Raw genomic sequence first — 23,384 nt, 5'->3', positions numbered from 1 at the left:
TTAGGGGAAATTACCAAAATACTCCTATAATTTGTGGAAATTCTCAAAATACCCTTCATATTTCAAAAATTTTCGACATACCCTTGCATCATTTTGGGATGGATTTATTCCAATTTTTGCATACTCTAATGTTTAGGATTGGATGGGAAATTATTCACCAATGAGCTCACGAAAAGAGACATATGTGCTAAAAAATGATGAACGATTTCATTTGAAGAACCCTCAATAGCATCTAAAATTCTAATTCTATCATCTTCTATCGAGGAGAAGCAATCTTCCTATGAAAAATTGGAAAAAAAATTGTTTCTAGAGAGTTTTTGAGGTTAATAAGAGGTATTTTGTGAATTTTGGCAAAAATAGAAGGGCATTTTGGGAATTTTTGAACTTCGAGGGGTATTTTGGGAATTTCCACAAACTACAAGGGTATTTTGGTAATTTTCCCTTGCTTTTATTATGATCTTGCCATGACTCGTTTTCACACGGATCTCAACGTTTTGTCTTTACCAACTCATAGAATGTAATATGTATAGTGTGAAAAAAATGAATTCCCCATATGCAAAAGTGAAAAATGATGATCTCAACATTCTGAAAATCTCTTCATTAATCACATGTTTGCTTTACAAACATGCTTTTTGTAAAGCGAACATGTGACAAAAGAAAGAATCGTAAAAGGCAAGCGACTAAACAAAAGAGGAATTTATAATAAGGCACCATAGACAAGCGTACAATGATCTATCCACTCAACTATTGCAACCAAAAGCGGGCACTATTTTATGTTGAGTGCACAGTGACATTTCAACCACGTAGTTGAACCTAGTTACTATATGAATGACATATATTTGGTCATTGCAAAACATGGATTTCCTCTAGAAGTAGTGTTATTTGATCTTAACACAATTAACATAAGAGTTTCATTATTAGAGGCGGTCATTTTTTAAATTAGTGAAAAAATCTTTTTGGAAAAACAACACTAAAGACTCGACGCCATGGCAATGGGTGGGATGGGATCCAATTGCAAGATGTCTAGAGCAAGGCGGCATCGGGATCATCAACCTTTGAGATATCAATCACAAAGCAAGACCAAGCATGGGTTGCCATGGCTCTGGCCATGATGGACCATGCCAATCTCCTTGGCGCAAGGTAGCCAGTGGAAAGGGTCTCAGATTCATGAAAAGTTGCTTGCCCCTAGCTTGAAACTAGGGGGCACAATCGGCGAGCTTGTTCGGAAATGCAATAGAGCAATAGAGGCATTGGAATGGGGGGAGATAACAAGGTACTTCCACAACTCTATGTATCACTGCTCCCTTGGCTTTCTAAAGCAGGAAGCATCCTTTTGAACCCTTGTGGAGGGAGATAGCCAAAAAGATCAACAACAAGGAACTGCATCCACTTGGCCAGTTTTGGGACAACAACGATGGGAATTGGAAAGGAGTTGACCAACTGGCCTCCGAGTTCCACCTCAATGGGATTGAAAGATTGATGGTCAGTAGAGCTCTAGATCGTCTTGATAGAGGTTGGCTGCCTACCTACAAGTCTAGGTTCAAGTGGAAGGCATGGCAGTGGCCCGTGAACAAGCATTTCTTCAAACCACAAACCAAGGATGTGTACAACTCCCTTGTGACCTCAAAGGACTGATTTTCCCCCTTGAACAATGGGGCAAGCAATGGCCGGAATCGAGGTGGGTGGCAATCACAAAGAACATCTTGTGCCCACATTGGCGGCTTAAGATGAAGATCTTTCTTTGGAAGGTTATGAGGGGATCCCTACCTACTAAAGTAAAGGTTCTTGACATAGGGATTGGTTCTGATAAATGCTCACAATGTAGAAAGGCTAGTAAGGACCTCCCTCACCATTCAAGGATTGTCCGATGATATGCAGCTTGGTAGGGAAGATATGTAAATGGGTCCAAAAGACCTAGAAGATAGGTTTCTTTTCAAGAACGATCTCTTTATGGGTGGGAAGGTGTTCAAGAGCCAAGCGCTTCTTATCAGCACGCAAATGGTTGCATTTTGCTACTCCAAACACATTTGGAAGGCTAGGAACTGTCGGCTCTTCAAGAATGTCTTGAAAACTATTGGGTTCACGGAGATTATCCAAGAAAACAAGGAAATGATTGTAGCCTTTGGGAAGCGAATCAAATATGATGAGTGGATTGGGGTAGGTGCTACCATTTTGCTAGTTTGCATTACCATAATTAACCAAGTTTCTCTCTGGGGTACTTCCTAGTGATGCAAGGTGGCTCCCCTATCAACCAATGTATCTTTGGTTGCTGGGAGACATCATGGCTTGGCACGAGCATGACCACAATCTCTAATTTGTAGTGTTTGTTAATATAATTTACTCACCATTGTGAGTTTTGCAAAAAAAAAACAAAAGAGTTTTCAATCTTAGCCGAAGTTCATCTTTTTTTTTTTTTGGCCAAACTCACAATTGCGAGTGGATGTATTGTATTCCCAAAATGAATGTACAACATAGCCTCAAGTTCGTGTAGAGCCTTGAGAGATTTCGTATCACGTCGACAAACTATCAAGCCTCACCAAGAGGCAAAAACCTACCCTAGCCGAAGTTAATCTTCATTGAATTTAGTAAAACGTTCCTTCACACACATCATATCATTCTTCTAGAGAGACTTGACTAGCGATGCCTAGCTCCTCCAGGTAGTGGAAAACTTCCACATCCCTAAATTCCATAGGGGTGAGGGGGATCTATGGTTGGTATTGGGTCAACAACAATCTTGGTCGTTGGATGAAACCAATGTACTAGAGTCTAGAGGTGAAGTGAGGGTGAAGCAAAGATACATAGTTGACCCCTCGTCCACCGTCAAATGTCGTTGATCCTTGACACTTAATCTCCAGCTTAGATCCCCATTGGTGTTGTAGGGAATAGTCGTGCAACGGCCATTCCTTGTATGAGCAACCACATGGCGATTGGCGGAGGTCAGGGTGGGAGCGTGTTTCATAAGGGAATGGCTAGTGCACAACCATTCCCAGCCCCATCACAATCAGGGGAGGGAGACCTCACATTGGATGCGTCAGAGGTTAACACATCATCATGCAAAAAAGTTTGATTGCGCATTATCCTGACTACTGTTGAGGTGGTATGCATGGATTGGAAGGTGGCAGAGACATTCCACATGTTTATGTGGTACTATTTCCATGCCTTCAAGTGTCTTTAGATGATTAGAGGTGGTTGTAGGGAATTACAAAAACTAATGTGACATCAGATGGTTGAAGGTGCAATTCTAGCCAAGAATGGCGAGCAGAGAGACAGCCAGGATGTGCTGCCCCCCAAATTCTCAAGTATGATGGACCAAAACGCAAACATATGTGGATACACATGCATGCTCACACGCACACGCACACAAGTAACATGGGAAAGCTCCATGAACTTTTTTTTAATGAAAGTAGAACTTTGAATTAAAGAAAATAGATAAAGTTACAGGTAGGGGGACTCAGGGCTCTCACAGACAATGATAAATTAAGGTTGGAAAACTTTACTTGTCAAATTTAGTCAACTTTGGGTTGGTAGGGCATTGGTTCTCAAAATAATTGTTCACAAAGGGCCAACCGAGAGAAATGAGAAATTATTGTTGACTCTTAAGACATCACCTTATGAGGATCCTCACAATCTTAGGGCCAGTTCACATGGCGCTAAGGTTTGCAATTGGTTGTCAACCAGTTGCGAACATTTTATGTTCCCATGAGAAGTTGCTTGCAAAAAAACGAGCAACTTGTTGGCAATTGGTTGCAGGGTTGCTTGTAGGCGAGGAGGTGGTAAACAACGAAGAAGATTTTGGCACGACCTTCTATTTCACTGAAAAGCAAAAGTAGTGAAGTTTATTTTAAGAAGATAGCTAAGATTGTTCTGATGATCTTCACGTGAACAAAACAAACCTTGGTTGTTGATTTACAACAAGTGCGCAATCCCACTCCCACGTGAAGTAGCTCTTAGAAGCCCTCCACCTTTCATTACTTTAATGAGGGGAACTTGGAAGGTTCGAGTGTTGACCAAAGAATGATTGGGTTTTTTGAAAAACTCATTTTACAATGCCCATCAAGTCTCTCTCCCCCTTTCTCCGCCTTTCTTTGAGAACAAGCGAACAAAAAAGACTAAGATACAATATATTTGATGGGGTTGTGACACTCTATAAGTCTTTCTTATGTGAGTTCAACGAACACTTTGACAGGTTGCCCTTTAGACATTAGATATTTGTACAAGTTGAATTTTGCTTGAAATTTCTAGTGAGCCATCAAGGCTCACAATATATAAGCTACGAGTACGGCCGGTCGTCTTTGGCGGCCTCTCTTTCTCCTTCGCTTCCCCTTTGAGTTCTCTCTCTTTTTCGCTCCCCCAACTTTTGGCTTATAGCCTTCATCTCATAAAACGTGACACGTGTAAACTCACTCCACCATATTATGTTAGTAGATTAATTAGTGTAGTTTTAAAGTTTATAATTAACATCAATCTTTTGATACAAGCTTCAAAGCTCAAAATCTTCCCCCTTTAATTATTTTCAAGATTGAACCTTTTTTTGCTTTCTACATTTAATAGACATAAAAACTAAGCTTTCAAGGAACCTTCTAGTTTTTGAGAACAACCTGACTGTAGCTCATTTTGATGATATTGTGCATTTGAGCACTGAGCTCATACATGTTGTAGGAGCAAGAAGAGGGTCAGCTGACAAGGATGAAGAATGGATTCATGCATTAAAGCGTTTAGAACACTCAAGAGGGTAGGTGTATCATCTCTGGTTTGGTATCCTCTTTTTTGGTATACAAGTCTCTAGTGGACATGTAGTGCTTGAGGGCAATTGTATTCTTTTTGAGTTAATACAAATTCTCTCAACTCACAATTGTGAGTATGGAAAAAAAAATGGTAATTTTTTGTTTTCATAGTTTTTATCTATTACCAAAGATTTACAAACTTTTTTTGGCCAAACTCTTAAAAGATTCTTGTGCAAAGATTTATAAACTCGAGTTGGTTTTTTTTCAAGAAGTTAACGCCTTGTATGAATTTTTTGAGAATATAGCATAAATTTTAGATTAAAATTTCAGTTTCAAACTTATGATCAATCTCTTAGTATAATTCGCTTTTTATTTTTCCAAAACTTACAATTGTGAGTAGATATATTAGCGAAATCAAAAAATTACATAACAGGCCCTGCTCATCATCACAAGCTAGGGCTCCCAGCTTTACAACCACAAAGACTTCCAATAGACATCGATCATATCTAGATATGTAACAACAAAAAGATCCACCATCCACATAAAAAAGAAGCCAAAATCGAGCATAAAGAAATTGGCTGACAGGGGAGCCACCCTCCATACCGATTAACAAAAGAAGCTAACCTCGGCTACCACGAAAGTAATTGCATATGTCCCCTGAAAGCACTTCCTCCAGAGAAAGCCGCCACAAGGAATGAGACCTGGATGGTCCATAACATAATCCACTGTGCTGGCACCATGTCGGTGTGGAAAGCAAGTAAAACCTCAGTAAGACTTCTCCTAATGGAGCTGTGCTGAACTGAAAGGCTAGGGTGAAAGACACGATAGCATGATCAACTGCTACTCCAATTGGCCTAGTGCCCACCATGATATCCTGAAAGAAAGGAATGAGAACTGGATGGTCCATAACATAATCCACTGTGCTGGCACCATGTCGGTGTGGAAAGCAAGTGGGTGGGGCCCGAGGTCCTCATCACCGGCTCACATGTTCCAAAGAGAAAGAAATGAGCTTGTCGCAGGGGGAAGACCATAGGACAAGCTCACAGATTTGACCAACCAAACACACCTCCAAGAACCAAGCCATACAAAATCAAGCCCAAACAGTTACCCCTGCCCTTCAACACACAGCGATCGAGTACTCAATAAAGTATTGACCGTTGTCCCCAACCATCTTCAAAAAACCATGGGAGAACATCACAGTCAAAAGGATCAAGCCAGAACAGTGGGCCACGCATTGACTGAGGACTTTTTGGATTCCAAAAAATGTTCTTCGTGACCTCAACCCATTGAGCTTCCAGCCATTGTATCTTCCACTATTTGTTCAAGGGACCAAACCAATCAACCTCGTGCATTAACTCCTGATAAATGTCCTTGATATGTGGTTTAAAAAAATGGCTAGTCTTGGGACATTTCCAAGCTTTCCACTTGAAAGTAGAATCCCAGATCGGCATTAGAATATTGCCCAAGCCTTCTACAACTTTGCTGACAAGTAGCTTCTTAGCGCCATTGAGTTGAAACTAGGCAGTCAACTGATCAGAGGATTCCCAACACTTGTTGTTTCCATCCCAAAAGTTGACCAACCACACTGGTGTCCTTTATTGTTCACCCTTCTTGCAATTTCTTTCCAATAAGGGTTCAATATTATACTAGGGGCTTTACACGGCCAAGAGACCAATGCGAGATGGAGTTCTGGAAGTATCTTGTTAATTCACCCCATTCCAATACCCAAGTTGCTCTACTGCACTTTCATACCAGCTCTCCCATGATGCCACCCAGTCTCAAGCTAGACCACCTTGGGGATAATAGTCTGTCGTGCACCTTGATCCCTTTCCACTCACCACCTTTAGAGCCAAGGTTTGCCTTGTCTATCATATCCTTGGTAATGATAGCCCAACAGTGGTCTTGTTTTTTAATTGAGACCAAAAATTTGGCACACATGGCCTCAACATGCACATTAGGGTTGAGAATCCCAATGCCACCTTGTAACACCGGTGGAGCGATAATGTCTCACTTTGCCCATTGCCATGGCAACAAGGTGTTAGTGTTGTTCCTCCTTAAGAATCTTTTAACAAGTTTCAAAAAATCCTTTTAGGTACATTTGGCTATTTAGAGAAGCGGGCTGGTGAAGATAATATAAGGAATCATAAATGCATTGATCACTTTGACCCGACTCGAGAAGGGAAGCAACACATACTCCCACCATCTCATTTTTCTTTGTATCTTCTCCAAGACCCATTGGAACCTTTGCTTGTGTGTAACATCCACCCCCAAGGGGACGCCCAGATGTCGAAATATCCTTCCTCTAGACACAATCTCCCCTTACCAGACTGATGGGTCAAATGAGTTGTTTTCAGTAAGGGATATCAGTCTATACTTCTTAATACTACACTTCAACCCAGAAGCCCCATCAAATGTCTGCACAATCTCAAGCGCCTTTCTGAGTACCTGAGGGAAGGCTTTCAAAAAGAGGAGGGAGTCATCCACGGACATCTTGGCCAGGAGTTGGTTATTGCCAAGCAAAGTTAAACCTTGAATTTCAGCCCACGTAGCAGGAGCTTCAAGCAGCATTATAAGAGGATGCGACCGGATGGCAAAGAGAAGAGGGACCAGGGGGCATCCTTGCTTGATAGATGTTTTGGCTTCAAAGGAGCCCACAATGATATCATTGAGCAATAGCTCAGATTGACTGCTTGCATCCAGAGTTTGTATAATAAGTCGACAAAGGCGAGGCTCAAAGCCCAACAATTTCATGACTTCTTCAATGAAGGACCACATAATCCTATCATATTATGCCTTGTCCAAGTCTAGTTGAAGCAAAATGCACTCCTGCTTTGTAAAGGCTTTGTACTCAATGCCAACAATTGCTGCCAAGATATTGTCATAAATTGACCTTCCTTTGATAAACCCATGCTGATGAGGGGAGATAATTTTGTCCAAGAAGGGGGTAATTCTAAGAGCGACTGCCTTACAAATTATTTTGTATGCTACATACATCATAGTTATGGGCCTCCATTGCTTAAGATGGGAGTAGCAAACCTATTTTGGGATAGGCTTGATAAGCCCTCTTTTCACACTAGGATCCAACGACACCTTGACTAAAGCTTGGTTAGCCATATTTGTGACTAAGACCTTGAGGTCATCCCAGAATTCCCTGAAGAATTCAATGGTCATACCATCCCAGCCAGGGGACTTCTCCTTGCCAAGAGCTTGTAACACTTGTGAGCACTCATCTTCAGAAAAGGCCATCTCAAGGTGATTGGCTTCTGGGTGAGGAATTTTCCTATTGACACTCTCGAGCAAGGTCATTCTAGCTTCATCCACTTCATGAGAGCGAGTCTCTCGTTGGCCAATGATTTGGCTTAGATGAACAAGCATCATCCTAGCCAATTTGTCTTGGACTTGCATAGAATTTCCATCCTTATCTGTGAGCGAGTGGACAGAGCCCCGGGTTTTCTTGATTTTCAAGGCCCTAAAAAGTGTGCTTGATTAGGGGCCTCTAGCTAGAGGAAAGTCTCCTTGGATAACAATCTCACCCTCCTAAACTCTTTGAGCTACTGCTCGATCAAGTTGGCTTTAGCCTCCTGCCAGCTTTTTTGATCTTCTTCAAAGGCCATCTTAGTAGCTTTTTTGGATGCTAGACGAGCAACCTCCTCTTTGAGTTGCTTCCAATTCTCTTCCCGATCCTTGTTCATCCAAGGGCCCGAGCTTTTGATCGCTTTTTGTATGCTCCAAGAAAAGAGGTCCCAAGCTTTAGGTTTTACTAAACTAATATCTTTATTGAGTTTACTCAAAGCTTTCTTGGTAAGCCTTCTAAATAGAGGGTCTTTGAACAGGTGTGCCCCAGTAATAATAAGTAGCTTCTTACTCCTCTGGGGGCCTGCCCCTCCTCTTTATCTTTCCTGAGTTTCATGTGTAAAGGAAGATGGCCCGACATGCTCTTCATTGTCAGCACCTTCATCTCAAGTAGTGGCGGGATCCAGTCAGCTTGGTGAGAGCACTAGCACCTATCAAGCCAAGAAGCCATGCGGGCATACTGAAGGCTTGTGTGTGTGAAGCCCGGCTGTGCTGTTCTAGGATCCCACCTCCCACAACTCCATCAGAGCCCATTTCTCATAGAGACCCAAGCATTTAGTTTTTTAGAACCTGCTAATAGAGTGGCTAATCTTGTTCTGTCCTTGCTCTTTTCCACCATATTAAATGTTAGACAAGGGGAACTAGAACCTTGGAGTCCACCTCCCAACCACCCACTATATAGCATGGCTCCTAGCCCTTTGCCCTAGTTGGACTCCCTTTCCACACTGCTTAGCCCGGCCTTGCCCTTGTCTAGTTCGGCCTTGCCGTTGTTCTGACATTACTCCCCCCTTAAAGAAGAGTTTTCATCCTCGAAAACAAAAGTGGGGAACTTCTTCTTAAGAACACTAATGTTTTCCCAAGTGTCGCTTTCCTCAGGTCGATCTTTCCACTTGATTAAGGCTTGTTGACGTACATGATGATGCGTACGTAAATCATGATAGTCGAGAATGCGTTCAGGTTCATGCGGTAAGGTAGGAGGTTCAACGAAATCAACCAAAATCTATTGGTCAATGACATTGTCGTCCCCATGTAGCCGCTTACGTAAACGGCTTACATGAAACACCGTATGAATACGAGAATGTGCAGGTCCCTAGGGATTCACCATGGAAAACTTACCGCACCATGTAAGTGCAGGGGAGGGGGGGTTTTTTAGAACTTACATAAGCGTATAAGTTAGGGGCAGGCCCCCATTAATTTATCTCCCAAGATTAAAAATATGGAAGGGGGGGTATCATATTTATGGGGGGGGGGGGGGGGGGATGACCCGGGTTGATTACTTGTAACGATTGGTCACCAGTGTGCACTAGAACTTGGATGAATTTTGGGGAAGTTTTTTATAATGTCACACATCAAATTTTGCATCAAGTCGGTCACAGATAAGGGTTTATTTAGAACAGGTCCTCAAGGGTTGATTTTACACCTGCTTTGGATGGGTCATAATTGGACGAGTAGCTAGAGTGCAGGGTAATCGGGCACATAGTTTGAAATTCAAACTAGGACACATTGAGGGTACATCTAATTATCAATAAAACTGGTTCCTTAGTACGTTGCCAGTCACTATGCTGCACACTCTTTGACTAGTTTTACTCAGTTAGATCATGCGAGACCTAAATTTTATATGTAAGATAGGGGTATGATAGTTTTCTTCAGTGATTGTCGTATAAGCGTAGAAAGGGGGGTCATATTCCCTAATATGAGTCGTATATAGGGGTTTTTATCAAAGTTGTCCGCTCGCAGGTGGCGTCCTGTTTTGTATATAGAGTGAATCCCTCGGGGTGTAGGTAGCAATAATTTGAAGGCGCGATCACCTACTCGTTTGAGTATTTTGAAAGGTCCACAATATCGTGGAGATAATTTAGGTAGTGGCACAGTTTTCAGACTTTCTGAATGTTCTGGCACACGTAGAAGTGACTTCCTTTCCTTCCTCGAAGGTAACTTGCCGACGTTTCTCATCAGCATACTTCTTATACCGATCCTGTGCTTGTCGGACATTCTGACGAGCGAGTTTCAGCATATCCATGTGGTCTTGGAGAAAATCCCTAACCTGTTGGAGCTTTTCGGTTGCCAACCCCACCGTAACAGGTGACCTAGGTTGAAACCCATACATGAGCATGAAAGGACTAAATCCACTTGTGACATGCTTAGCACTATTGTAGGCAAACTCGAGAATAGGTAAATATTCTTCCCAGTCTGACTGTTTCTTGCTAACGTATGCTCTTAGCATATCCTCTAGCACTTGGTTAACTCGTTCAGTCTGACCATCTGTTTCTAGATGATCGGTTGTACTGAGGTTTAGTTGTGTACCCAATCATTTGAACACAGTCCTCCAAAAATTACTGTTAAACTTGGGATCACGATCACTGACAATGTTACTTGGCAAACCATACAACTTGTATAGATTGTCCACAAATAACTTGGCTAGTTCTAGAGTCTTAACCGTTGATTTGGTTGGAATAAACTTACATAGTTTAGTCAACCGGTCTACGACCACCCATACCAAGTCATGACCTCGTACCGTGGTTGGTAAACCCACAATAAAGTCCATAGAGATACTTTCCCATTTACCATTGGGAATCTCCAAAGGATGTAAGAGTCCTCCTGCTTTCAGGCGCTCTGCTTTGTTAACTTAACATTTTTGGCAATGCAAGATATAAGCTTGAACAAAGCCATGTAAACCTGGCCAATAAAACTGTCATTGTACGAGAGCGTAAGTCTTTCTAATACCCAGGTACCCTGCACTTGGACTATCATGACATTCATAAAGAATTTGGCGTCGAATGTCTGGGTCCGTCAATACACAAACTCTCCCCTTATGGAGTAGGTACCCATTGTCGATGGTGAAATGTTTCCATCGTTGTAGTTCATCACTTGATAGAGGAGAACTATGCGTGGAGGTTAACGTTACACTACCCTCATTGGAGTGAGAAGGGTCCCTCATTTGTACATGGCTTCACACTTTGGATATGCTTCATCATGCTCATATTTTCCCTTTAGAGAATCCAAAAATTTACTACGAAGTTCCATGAACAAGAGAGAATTGATCTTCGGCATACGACTTAGAGCGTCACCCACCACATTGTATCATCCTCTACGATACCGGAGCTGGTGTCATATTCCTGAAGAATCTCGGCCCACCTGGCTTTCCGACCCTTCAAATCAATTTGTTGAGTAAACCATTTGATGCTTTCATGGTCAAACACAATCTCAAACAGAGCACCATACAAATAATGCTGCCATGTTTTTAAGGCAGACACTATTGCATAGAGTTTGTGCTCATAAGCAGAGTAGTTCTGTTGAGCTACATCAAGCTTCTTGCTTTCAAATGCAATTGGCCGTCCGTCTTGTATAACAGGACTCCTCCAATAGCACGGTCATTGGCATCCTTTTCCAAAATGAATGGTTTCAAAGAATCTACAATAGCTAGTATGGGAGCTGTAGCTAATGCATCCTTGAGCGTATCAAAACTGTGTTGTTGAGCGGGTCCCGACTAAAAAGCCTTTGTCTTTGCCTTTGGGAACAACAATATTAGCATATTTCTTAACGAACCTTCGATAAAAACCTGCAAATCCTTTAAAAATCTGTAACTCCTCCAGATTTTTAGGAAAAGGCCACTGCCGGATTGTATCCACTTTGGATTGATCCATATATAGCCCATTAGTGAAAATAACATGCCCAAGATAGTGAATTTCTTCTTTTAGAAAATCACACTTAGATTCCTTGGCATATAATTTATTTGTTCGTAAAAATTCGAACACCTGCCTCAGATGTTGTAAGTGTTCTTCTTCAGAAGCAGTGTAGACTAGAATGTCATCGAGAAAAACGATGACAAATTTGCCCAAATACGACTTTAAGAAACTATCCATAAGTGTCATAAATGTTTCGGGCGCATTGGTTAACCCAAAGGGCATAACCAAAAACTCGTAGTGTCCAAACCTTGTTCGGAATGCAGTTTTGGGTATATCAGCCAGTCGAATACGGACTTGGTGATAGCCTGATTGCAAGTCCATTTTCGTAAAAATACGAGCATGAGTGAGTTTGTCGAATAACTCATCCACGCGTGGCAATGGGTACTTGTTCTTAAAAGTAACCGCATTTAAGCCACGGTAGTCTACACACATGCGCATACTGTTGTCTTTTTTCTTCACTAATAGGATGGGAGAAGCCCATGGTGAAGAACTGGGTTGGATAAACCCTCTGCTAAGGTAGTCAGCAAGCTGACATTCCACCTCAGCAGCTTCAGCGTAACTCATACGATAGGGCATTTTACTGACAGGTTTACTGCCTGCAACCACATCGATGCTATGTTGCACCGATCGTGTCGGCGGTAATCCTAGTGGCAAATCATTAGGAAAACATCGTAAAATTCCTTTAACAAATTTTGTAACTCACTAGCAACTTTTGCTTGTTTGGAAGTAGACATTGGTGGAAGAGATGAGAGAGAAGCATGCGGCATTGAGGAATGTTCAACAGATTCAACGTTAGAGAGAAAATGAGACAATGAGTAGCACAATAAAACTTGATCTATTTTATTATCAGAAACGAGCTGCATAAGCTCAACTGTACATATCAATGGTGAAGAAGGTACATCCTTCTCTCCTAACAACAACACATGTGCGCCATGGGATTCGAACATCAAGCTGTTGTGCTCATAGCTACGCTTCAGTGATGGTCCTAGGCTATGCAACCATTCCCTACCAAGGACCACGTCTGCCTCTCCATGTTCATAACCTGAAAATCCAAGGATGTGGAGTAGCCTTGTACTTCCAATGGAATAGCTCGGACTTGAGTATCCAAGATTTCGGTATCATGTCCATTCATCGTTGCTACCTTGTAGCGGTGGGTACTTGGAGTTTGAGGCAATTTGAGTTTTTTTACCAATCCGTAATTGATAAAATTGTGAGTAGCACCGTTATCTACCAAGATGTGCACCTTGTGCCCTTGCAAAGATCTGTGCATATGTACTAACTCATGTGGTTCGAAGGTCTGTTGCCACATGGAAGCTACGAGACAGCATTCATGCACCACCTCGGTGTGTTTTACTTCCACTGTAGAGAATTGTGAGAAAGACTCAAGATGCAGAAGTTCACATGGACAGCATTCATGCACCACCTCGGTGTGTGTTACTTCCACTGTAGAGAATCGTGAGAAAGACTCAAGAGGCAGCAGATGCACCGTGTGCACTGCTTTCTCCTTGCCATGAGCAGTAGATTTTCCCTTGGGACAATCCTTTTTGCCATGACCGCTTCCTAAACATTGAAAACATAATTTCTCTTTCTTAGCTTTATCAAAGTCCTCAGGAGAGAGAGGACCTCTGGACCCCTTGGGTTTTTTAGATGCTTCTGAATTGGCTACTATAAATTTCCTTTTATTGTGCCCATACTGTGTGCCTGTATTACCATGTGTATTAGCAGGCACGTGATTATGATGTGATTTCTTTTCATTTGGATCATTGTGAATATGTGCTTTCACTATGGCTTCCTCAAGTGTTTTAGGGTCTTGGGTCTTGACGTGCTTCTTAAGCTCTAGTGTCAGACCACGTGTAAACCCCCGTACTTGCTGAAAGGTAACTAAGCCTTCCAACTTGAGGATAACATCCCGATAGTGAGATATATATTCAAGTAATGATGGGTATTGGCGCATGGAACACGTCCCAAGCCGTCCAATTCCGATCTGCCTCATTTATAGGCAAGAATTCTTTGCAAAACATAGTTTCAAAAGCTGCCCAACTCTATGGTATGATATTCTTCTCCTTGAGAGACATCCACCATTTGTAGGCCTTGCAGAGGCCATATATGTTCACTATAATGATAGGTTGATCTACCCACATAACTCTCACACCTAAAGACTCTCCAAGAGGGGTGATTAAGGACTAGTTTGGGCTCCAACTCCTTGTCCACAATAGAGACTGAACTCGTTGTGCAAAATAATTTGGCTGATGCCCAAAAGTGTGGAAAGCAGTGTCGAACGTGCTTACAAATGTATGCCCAAATGTCAAAGGACGTGTGAAGTTCTAGTGCCAATGAAAGAATTTGTGATTTGTATGATTTATATGCCTATGTGGATCAAGGTAGAGGTTCAATGCTTTAAAGAAGGTTTTTCATGTGAAATGTCTCTTAAGACAGGTAAAGCAAGTAGAGAAGTGAAGGCCATGTGGTTAGTGATAAAAAAGAAAGTGGATGTGTGGCTCAATTTTCTTGCATGAGGACAATCAAAAAGTCCTATTTGGTAATTTTTTTACAAAACTCATTTTTTTCAAAATATAGCCCTCACATCTTAGATAATCGTCGTTTCAAACGTTTTTGCATCTCATGCACGTAAGCTAATTCAGCACGTTTGGTTGTACATTTGTCTCATTGGAATGAACATTCAAGTTTCCACAATTAAAAATAAGAAACAAAGTGTCATAAATTTCATGTGACCTTACATTACTATCTTTGGTAAATGATAACAAAGTCTCAATAGAATGTTCCACAAATACATCATCTTAGGAAGCCAAGATAGATCTTCTTTGCAGATGGTATAACCTATAACATTTGCTTTCATGACTGTAACCAGCAAAAGTGCACTTGACAACCTTATCATCCAAATTTTTGTGTTGCTTTCATGGTACCAAGGCATAAGCTAAGCAACCAAAGATGCACGTGTGATTAAAAGATGGCTTCTTATTATGCCATGCTTCATATGGAGTCTTGAACTACAAGACTTTGGTGGGACACTTGTTAAGTACAAAAATAGCACGCATTATAGCCTCAAGCCAAAATGAATGTGGTGAAGCTTGAATCTTGACCTATTTTTGCTTTTAGCAACACCATTTTTCTGCTGCGTATACAACATTGTACATTGGTGTTTCATCCCATGACTAGCCAAAAATGCATTAAACTCATGAGACATATACCCAACCCCCCCCCCCCCCCCCCCCCCCCCCCCCCCCCCCCCCCCGAAATTTGAAAAAAGGGTGCCCATAGTACATTAAGAGACATTTTCAACCATAGCCAAAAATTTCTTAAAGCGCATGGACAGGTTGGATTTAGCTGTAAACGGATACACCCATGGATGCCTGGGGTAATCATCAATGAGAGTTGCAAAGTACAAGTAATTATCTAAGGGTGGAGTTTGCATATATTAGGAAATTTTAGAGGTCTTTTGAAGGGCACGGCCGTAATGCAAAAACCCTTTTTTAGGGGTTTTTTGGCCTTTTCTCCCTCTTCGGGTGTCAGAAAAGGGCAAATAGACAATCGTTTTTTTGGGTTTTTGGACGTACTGGATGCATTGGCAGTGTCAAAATCTTCAAATTCTAACACTAGATAATAGCTTTGTGATTTTTTGCATTTGAGTGATGACGAAAGCCATATTGAATGAGCGGCGCCTATCGTGGAAAAGGTATACGTATTTAATGAAAGGTGACCGTTTTCAAGGATAGTCAAAAAGTAAGGCTCACTTTTCAGAGTATCTAGTTGTCCTTTTAGACGTACTTAATAAGTCCAAGTGCATTTTAAGATGTGCGAGCATGGAAAAGTTGGTTTCTTGCAACTCTGGCTATGGCTGAAAATGTCTCTAAATGTACTATGAACACACTCCATTATACACCTCAACAAGATGATGTTGCAGAAAGGAAAAATAGGGTGCTTACAGCGAAGATGGCATGATGTATGGTCAAGAGACACGCTTTGCCACATTCGTTTTGGGTTGAGGCTATCATGTGTGCTACTTGTGTACTTAAGATGTTAATATAACATTTCATTTCATTTCTCTCTCTCTCTCTCTCTCTCTCTCTCTCTCTCTCTCTCTCTCTCTAGGTGTCCTACAAAATCTTTTCATTCTATGACTCCTTATGAAGCATGGCATGATAAAAAGCCATCTATTGATCACATGCGCGTTTTTTGGTTGTTTAGCTTAGGCTTTGGTGCCACAAACGTAGTGCAAAAAATTGCATGATAATGCTATTAAATGCATTTTTGTTGGTTACAATACTGAAAGCAAAGGTTACAGGTTATACCATCCACAAACAAAATGTATCTTGGTTGCACGAGATGTGTTTGTGAAAGATTTTGTTTAGCATTTGTTGTCATGTACTAGAGATAGTAATGTAAGTTCACATGACATTTATAATAGCTTGTTGCTTCTTTTTAATGGTGGAAACTTGAATGTAAACTCTAATGAGGCAAATGTACAGCCTATGGGGGTTTCAAAAAATGCTATGGGTCAGCCTATTACTGATGTTAATGTGCTTGATGTGGAAAGGGCTGAGAATGAAGAGGCTAGAGGTATGCCAAAATGACTAGTGCATACTTTGCATGACAGTAAATTGGATGCACCTTTTTCTAGTCGTACTCATTCAAGTTCTTGCCATGTATCTTATGCATCATATTGTTATGCTTTGGTTGTTTCTAGTTTATGTGATGTGGAGGAACCTCTATCTTTTAATGAAGCACAAAATTCAAAAAATTGGATGGTTGCATGCAATTAGAATATGATGCACTTATAGAAAATGACACATGGACTTTATGTAATTTGCCTCCTGGAAAATTGGTACGAGGTGGGTTTACAAGTTGAAATGTAAGCCCGATGGTGAGATTGATCGTTATAAGGCTCAACTTGTTTCAAAAGGCTATGCACAGCAGAAAGACATAGACTATGAAGAGACTTTTGCTCCCACTTTTCATATGACTACTGTCCATTTTCTATGTGCATTGGCAACTCATTTTGAATGGGATTTACATCAATCAGACAATGTTATTTCTTTCTTGAATGGTGATATATTTGAGGAAGTTTATGTAACGCAGCCTTGCAGTTTTGTCATCAAGGACAAGAAGATAAAGTGTGCAAATGTAAAAAAGATTTGTATGGCTTGAAGCAATCTCTTCGTTCTTGGTATGAGAAAGTTGATACTCATTTGGTTAGCCTAATAACAGTCCAAGAAGCACTTTGTATGTAAAGCATGAGGGTGATGTACTTCTCATCATCATTCTTTATGTTGATGATTTGCTGATCACTGGATCGAATGAGACATATATTGTTGAATTTAAGGCTGATTTGAATGCTACTTTCAAGATGAAAGATTTGGGGCTGTTGCATCATTACTTGAGCATATAGATTAAGCAATGTGATTATGGTATTGCCTTGTGTCAAACAAGCTACATAGAGATATTACTATGTGTTGACGCAGGGTGGTCAACAGCATGAGATAACTCAACAAAGCCTTATTTTCTGAGAGTTATGGAATGCTAAGGATTATGGTTATAAACATCATTTGTAATAAGTAGGTAGTCATTAGAATCATGGTGACATAATCTACGCATAGGTACTCATAGATTTCGATTTCGAGCACTTCCAAAATCCGACTCTGTCTGTATACGTGTTTTCTGTAGATGGGTTTAGAGCTAGGGTTTTTGAGTGTAGAGGCTTAGGGACAAGTGTATCCTAGTGAGGGGATGGTGTTCCTTGAGTTTCGTACGATTCTGGCATGATTTGATGGGTTTCCTTTTGTTGTGTGTATGTTGGTTTTTGGCTAAAGAGATTTACTATGTGTGCCTATCGTGTCATCTATGACCTTGAACATTATGTTGATCTAGGTTGTGTTGCATGCACTTTATGGGTGGTGTGATTCACTCCCACAACACTATGCAAGTTTGGACTTGAGGATTGTAAACCTATTTCCCATTGAAATAGGTTTAAAATTGAGTCTTCATGATGCTAGTGATCCTGCCAATGTCACTCTTTATCATATTGTTGTTGGATGCCTTATTTATGTATGCAGTACAAGGCTAGATATTCAATTTTCAGTCTCACAGGTTAGAATATTTATGCATAGCCCAGGGTCTAAGCATTCAAAGGTTGTTAAGAGGATTTTTCACTATTTGAGTTGGCACTTTACATCTTGGCTTGTTTGATCCCAAGGGGGGAATCATTGCCGCCAGATTTACATGCTTTTTTGAACTCGAATTTGACTGGTTGTTATGACACATGAGTGTCATGAGGATGTGTACAAGGCAGTCTTCACAGCTACGGTTGACTAGTATGGCTCAAATGCCTTATGGATGATTTGGGTGTTGGACAAGGAACATCATCTACATTGACAATCAGAGCACATTGGTAGTTGCGAGGAACCCAATTTTTCATGCTTACACAAAGCACATTGAGGTGCATTATCACGATGTTAGAGAGAGACTCTCAGTAGGAGAGATCAACTTGGCTTATGTTACTCCCCTTTGTGGATTGATCATGTCCTCAGGGCATGGCACTTCCCTACACACTATGTGCCATCTCTTGTTCATTGCATCACTCCCAGGGGGGTTTGTTATCATTTACATGTGGTAGTGATGGACCCCTAGGGAATTTTTTCCCTCACTAGCACATTGTATATATGCCCATCATTCTAGAGCTAATTTATCTTTCATTTGTGCACTAAGAAATATACTCTTTGTTGTGTGCCTTGAGCTTCTTCATCTTCTCCAAGCTATGTGTGTTTCCTTGTTTCCCTATTTTCAATATTGAGCATGCTACACATCAAGTCCAATAACTATTACAAGTATTCTATTGAAAATAACATGATTTTTCACTTTTGTTTTGAGAATGAAAACTATTCTCCAAGGGAGACTAGCATGAAGAAAAGGGTCTTAGATAGGGTCTTAGGCAAGGGCCAATGAGCTTGTATGGCATTGGCAAGGAGACTTCATATGGCAATATTATATAAGTATTGGTTGAGTGGAGAAGTACATGCCATTACCTTTGTCCTCTCATAGAATTTTTGGACTATTTTTTCTTATATACATCGAGCATAGAACAATCAACATGTTTCTTTTACTTCTTCTTCTTCATCTCAATCCCCATCTCCATGTTGTTGAGAGCTTGTGCTTCAAGGTGGGTGGGTGTGTGTGCGCGCGCAGGTGCACAGAGAGAGGGGGGGGGGGGGGGGGGGGGGGGGGGAGTGCTTTGGTTTGTTAGTGTGTGTACTTCAAGCAAAGTGAGTAAATTTTTGTTGCCAATGGGAGGTGAATGAACTCAAGTTGGATCTTATGCATATATTGGGTTATAGAGAGGCAAGTTTTTATGTGTTGGGGCTGGTGTTCTTCTTATCCCTCTCCTATTGGAATTAGTGTTGCATGAAAACACACACATCTTGGAGAAGACAAAAGAAGCTCAAGGCACACAACTGCGAGTGTGTTACTTAGTGTGCAATGGAAAGATAGGTAGCCCTAGAATGAATGGGCATATATACAATGGGCGGGGGGGAAAAACTGGCGGTCCTAGTGTGTTCACACACATCACTACCACATGTATATGGTAACAAATCCCCCCTCGAGTGATGTGGTGAACGAGAGCTGGCAGAGCAAAGGGAAGTGCCATGCCCTGAGGACATGATCAGTCCACAAAGGGGAGTAAGCCCAAAGCTTTGCAAAAAGCTTCGAGCTTCTCACAAGACAATGCCTTTATGAAAAGATCTGCAAGGTTGTCCTGTGTTGGCACATGAGCCAAGCTGATCTCTCATGCTGAGAGCCTCTCCCTGACATAGTGGTAATGCACCTCAATCTGCTTTGTGCGAGCATGAAAAACTTGGTTCCTCGCAACTGCCAATGTGCTCTGACTGTCAATGTAGATAGTGTTGGAAGTGTCCTAATCGACACCCAAATCAGCCATAAGACGTCTGAGCCATACACACTCAACCGTACCTATGAAGACTGCCATGTACTCAGCCTCACAACTCAAAGTGGCCACAGTAGGTTGCTTCTTGCTCAACCATGATATACATGAATTGCCAAGCATGAAATAAAAACCAATTGTGGACACTCGCCTGTCAAATCAACCAACCCAATCTAAGTCCGAAAAAGCATGTAATTTTGTTGGCAATGATCCCCCCTTGGGATAAAACAAGCCAAGATGTAAAGTGCCACTAAGGAGGCGGAAAATCCTCTTGACAGCCTACCAATGCTTAGACCCTGGGCTATGCATAAATATGCTGATATGACTGCAAATTGAATATCTGGCCTCGTGATACATACATAAATGAGGCAGCCAACAACAGTTTGGTAAAGAGTGACATCAGCAGGATCACCAGCATCATGAAGACTCAATTTTAACCTCTTTCCATGAGAGTGGCAATAGTTTTGCAATCCTCAAGTCCAAACTTACATAGCAATGTCTCTATTTAACTTTTCTAACACGATGAAATACCACGATCACACTACTTAAACTGTATGCCCAAATAATGATGCAACAGTCCCAAATCTTTTACCTGGAAAGTAGCATTCAAATCACCCTTAAATTCTGCAATATGTCTTTCATTTGGTCCAGTGATCAGCAAATCATCTACATAAAGAACCACAATGAGAAGTACATCACCCCCACGCTTTACATACAATGTGCTTTTGGTTGGACTGTTACAAAAGCCTTGTTTGACCAAATGAGTGTGAGCTTTCTCATAGCAAGCACGAGGAGATTGCTTCAATCCATACAAAGCCTTCTTACATCTGCACGCTTTGTCCTCTTGTCCTTTCTTGACAAAACCGCGAGGCTGCGTTACATAAACTTCCTCAAATATGTCACCATTCAAGAAAGCAGTAACAATGTCTGATTGATGTACATCCCAACCAAAATGAGCTGCCAATGCACATAGACAATGCACAATAGTCATACAACAAGTGGGAGCAAAAGTTTCTTCGTAATCTATGCCTTTTTGTTGTGCATAACCCTTTGCAACAAGTCGAGCCTTATGGCAATCGATCTCACCATCCAGCTTGCGTTTCAACTCGTAAACCCACTTTGTCTCAATGGCCTTTTTGCCAGGAGGCAAATCAGATAAAGTCCATGTGTAATTTTCTATAAGTGCATCATATTCTGATTGCATGGCAACCATCCAATTTTTTGAATTCTGTGCTTCATCAAAAGAGAGAGGTTCCTCAACATCATGTAAGCTAGACACAGCCAAAGCATAACAATCTGATGCATAAGATGCATGGCAAGAGCTTGAATGAGTACGACTAGACAAAGATGCATCCAATTTACTGTCACACAATGTATGCACCAGCCATTTTGGCATACCTCTAGCGTGCTCATTTTCAGTCCTTTCCTCATCAAGTACATCATGTATATCTGCATCAGTAATAGGCTGATCTATAACATTTTTGGAAACCCCCATAGGCTGTACATTTGCTTCATTGGAATTTACATTCAAACTTCCACCATTGAAAAGAGGCAACAAAGTGTCATAAATGTCTTGTGAGCTTACATTATTATCTCTAGTACATGACAACAAGGGCTGAACAGAATCTTCCACAAACACTACATCCCGTGAAACCAAAATACGCTTTGTTTGCAAATGATACAACCTGTAACCTTTGCTTTCAGCACTATAACCAACAGCCAAAAACACGCATGTGCTCAATAGAAGGCTTTCTATCATGCCATGCTTCATATGGAGTAGTAGACTACAAAGCTTTTGTAGGACACCTGTTAAGTACATAAGTGGCACACATGATGGCCTCAAGCCAAAAAGAATGCGGCAAAGCTTGACTTTTGACCATACATCATGCCATTTCCATAAGTGACCTGTTTTTCCTCTCAGCTACACCATTTTGCTCAGGCGTATAAGGCACTGTACATTGGTGTTTTATCCTACGACTAGCCAGAAATGCATTAAATTCATGAGACATATACTACCCCCCTCGATCTGAACGGAGAGTGCCCATAGTACATTTCAAGACATTTTCAGCCATAGCTAGAAATTGTTTGAAGCACATAAAAACTTTGGGCTTTGATTTAAGCGTAAATACCCATGCATGCCTAGAGTAATCATCAATGAAAGTCATGAAGTAAAGGTAATTGCCCAAGGACAGAGTTTGCATGGGCCCACAAACATCACTATGCACAAGCTGCAACCTGCATGTGGCCCTAACTGAACCATCCTTTGGAAACTTAGAACGCTGCATTTTACGCAAAATATAGCCTTCACAAACATGTTTGACAGGTGCTTCAAGAGGCAGCAAAGAAGCAACCATATCAGATTTCTACAAACGCAGTAAACTGGCACAATTCAGATGCCCAAAACGTGCATGCCACAGTTTTGCATCTAAAACATCCCTTGAATCTGCAACTGCATTTGCAAAAAAATTTCCACACTTGTCATACAAAGTGAGCTTATACAGCCCACAGCACAAAAGGCAAGATACAACAATTTCATCACCAAAACTAAGATCATGAATTGTACATCTGTCATCCACAAATTTGACTACAAGTCCAAGCCTAGCAAGTGCACATACAGACAAAAGATTCTTCTTGATCCCGGGTACATAAAGTGCATCAACAAGTGTGAAAGAACTGCCATTTGCAGCAATAAGCACATCTTTCCAACTCCCTAAACAGGATAAGAGGCATTGTTGGCACAAGTGACTGAATTCCCATGAGGGACAGACTTGAGAGAGGTGAAAAATTCACGATTTGAGGTAATGTGCTTTGTAGCACCACTATCAAAATACCACACATGTGAATCTACAGCACCTGACATCATGGAAAATAGCATTGTAAGTGCACTCTGCACTAAAAGCACATTCTGCATCAACATTAGGCATCACAGTCTCCTTTCACATAAGACTATGGCTGCATTTGTAGTGGAACCAGCATTTGCAGTGGAACCACCCTCTTTCTTCTTAGCCTCTTTGGCCTTCAACTTAGGAAACTGCTTGATCAAGTGATCATTAGCTTTACAATAATGGCAACGCATCTTCTTTTTTCCCTTATCACTAGAACTTCCAGACGAATTGTTGCCAGCAGAAGCATTAGGAATATAATTTTTGCCACTCGCAGCAGAACCATAAGAAGTGGCTGCATTGTTGTTGCTACCCTTTCTTTGAAGAAGCAATAAAATCCTGTTCAACTGCACATTGTCTAGTCCTGTTTTTTCTAGAAAGTGACTCTTGCAACAACAGAAATGTGCACAATGCATCAAACTTGAAAACTTCAGGATTTCCTTGGGTCATAAGTCTCCAAGTACTAGCAAAAGTCTGGTAAGAATCTGGTAAGAATCTGGTAAGACATCAAGAACAGTCTGCACAAGGGAACTGTCTGAAATGACCACCTGCAGAAATAAGTTGC

This window comes from Adiantum capillus-veneris, chromosome 15 (genome assembly GCF_014529385.1).
Source record: "Adiantum capillus-veneris isolate H3 chromosome 15, ASM1452938v2, whole genome shotgun sequence".
Lineage (NCBI taxonomy): Eukaryota > Viridiplantae > Streptophyta > Polypodiopsida > Polypodiales > Pteridaceae > Adiantum > Adiantum capillus-veneris.
This window is presented reverse-complemented; position numbering follows the sequence as displayed.